The following is a 2457-nucleotide window of genomic DNA, read 5'->3' as shown; positions in this document are numbered from 1 at the left end:
GTAGTAAGCATCAGATTTCAAATGTATTTAACTGACAGTTGGGTTCTTAAAAACTGTAGAATCTCTTAGAACGCTCCAACAAGCTGAATTCTATGGAATACGGTTTTGACCAACCCGCATGCAGCTTAAACGTCACGGTTTGCTAGGCGTACCGATATTCTGTAATTTGTTTATATTCATATGTTAAAATTATTTTTTTAATCCACATCATTAACTGGTTGTTAGATTATTGTTATTTCCGTTCAGAACAGGTCTGAACATTTTAATAAACCGTTTTCCTTTTGTCTTTCTTCCAACTTTACTTGTGTCATGTAGTTTGTGGAAAGGAAAAATTAGAAACATTTTCTGACCACATGTTTTTATATGTTCGTTCAATGGAATTTGGCTAACATTGGTGATCCGGATTTGTTGTCTGTGGACTCGTGAGCGTTTCGATAATGCATTACCTGTCTCGCCTATATATATTTCCTCGCAATTCAGGCATTCAATGCAGTAGATCAAATTTCTGCTTTTGCAGTTAATATCTGCATTTGCGAAAAATCTGTCCATTTTTTATTCTAATGGATCTACCAGTATATATGTATTGACACGTTCCACATCTGTTATCATTATACTTGGATATTGTGAATGTCTTGTCCTGTTTGTTCATGTTGAATTTTGCCTTTGTTAATAGTTTCTTTAGGTTATGTGGTTGACTTTTCCTTAAGATAAATATTTGATTAGTTATATTTTTTAATTTTTCACTTAGTTTTATGACTGGAAAATTTGTTTTGATGATGTTAAAAACGTTTTGGTGATGCAGATTGTGTCATTTAAGAAACTCTCGGTGCTTCTGCCGGTCGAAATTTAAAATCCGTAGGTTTTGTAATATTTTGAGTTTTATTTACCCAGTTTATATTACCAAGCCTATATAAACGTGTATACATACACGTACAAGAATTTCAAAAATTGAAAAACATATACAAATAAAAGTAAAACATAATTACATAAGTTAAAAATCTAACAATAGTTAGAGAAGGAACTATAAGGTTATCCCAAACGTCTGGGATATGTATTTGAAACAAGAAAATTGCAGCAAAGCTGCATGGCAATGATGTCAGATATGGCATGCAAACCATCATATAATTTGTTTAATATGTGCATTTCGTTTTTATTCTTCTCTTCCGTTTTACTCCTTCTCGTTTCTTTTTAAAATCCGATTTGTTTTCAAGGTCTGTTTCTGTAAATTTGCTATCCAGTTTCTTGAATAAATGGATATGTTGATAGAAAATAGTCTTCAATGAACTCTCTGTCAAAACCAATGTACAATTTTGACGTGCTGTTATTATCAGGTCTTGCCTTAGCATAAACATTATGGCTTCCGAAGGGCAATTACCGTTATTAAGGCAATCATTTGGCACACTGAAGTTACATGTAAGTAAAATACAATTATTTGTAGAAAAAGAGACTATACTATTATCGGGAGGAAGGTTTTCGGGGGTAAAATTCCTAACTCAGCTTGTAAAATGTTTACAGCAAGCAGATCTTAACTTATCTATGATTGATCGCCATAATTTCTTTTTTTAAATTAAATTTAGAAAATCACATCTCGGGAATTTTAGTATGTTTAGCATAAAAACTGGATTATGCCACATGATATTTCATGGTCCATTTTTACGTTTGCAAACATTAGAGCAGACTCGCAACTGGATTTTGTCAATAAAGAAACTTTTATGATAAGCCTCGTATGTGAACTAATGAACGTAGTCTCATTTCAAGAAAAGTGAGGCTGCAAGTTTACTGATATTAATGAATAAATTTCATAGAATATTTGGCTGGTGATTCATTTCATGACATACTCGCTTTAGACCTGTTTCATATCTTTTAATATATTTTTCATGTCTATATCTTTTTACGTAACTTTATCTTTCTCCTCTAAAAGTATATCTTTTACACACACACACACACACACACACACAAATTCTTTATTTTAGCTTTTTTTATTATTTTTTACATTCTCACAGCATATACTCACGTTTTTGATACCTTTCCATATCTTTCCCTCCACATATTTATATTATCAAAACAATATCTAACTTTTAACTTAGTAGGGAAAGGAAAATTCTTTGTGCTATCTTTTAATATGATCTTTTTGTTCCTTTTTATCCAATCAGATCTTGATAAGATATTCAAACATCACCACTGCTTATTTATTTAAAGCCAATTTTATCTTCCATTTTTCATAATCGTTCGGAGATTGTGGCGAGAAACTGAGAAACATAAAATAACGACTTGTGTATTTTCGACCTCTCTCTCTTTCTTTCTTTCTCTCTCTCTCTCTCTCTCTCTCTCTCTCTCTCTCTCTCTTTCTTTCTCTCTCTCTCCTATTTGTGTGCGCGCGTGTGAGTGTATGTGCATGTGTGTATGCAGACAGAGACACGGAATTAGAAAGAGATGAGCAATGATACACACACACAC

General features: G+C 32.4%; 1 long non-coding RNA gene across 2 annotated transcripts in view; it reads right to left on the bottom strand.

Moving 5' to 3' along the window:
- Positions 1 to 6: 6 nt before the first annotated feature.
- The window catches only part of LOC128250674 (uncharacterized), an 80244-nt gene continuing 77793 nt past the window's right edge, over positions 7 to 2457 (bottom strand). For both annotated transcript variants that reach the window (XR_008266683.1, XR_008266682.1), the window contains exon 4: positions 7 to 1401. This is a non-coding gene — a long non-coding RNA (uncharacterized LOC128250674). The remainder of the gene's footprint in view (positions 1402 to 2457) is intronic.

The sequence above is a fragment of the Octopus bimaculoides genome, chromosome 24 (genome assembly GCF_001194135.2).
Source record: "Octopus bimaculoides isolate UCB-OBI-ISO-001 chromosome 24, ASM119413v2, whole genome shotgun sequence".
NCBI lineage: Eukaryota > Metazoa > Mollusca > Cephalopoda > Octopoda > Octopodidae > Octopus > Octopus bimaculoides.
The sequence above is the reverse complement of the archived record's forward strand: the minus strand, read 5'-3'. Positions and strand labels throughout refer to the sequence as shown.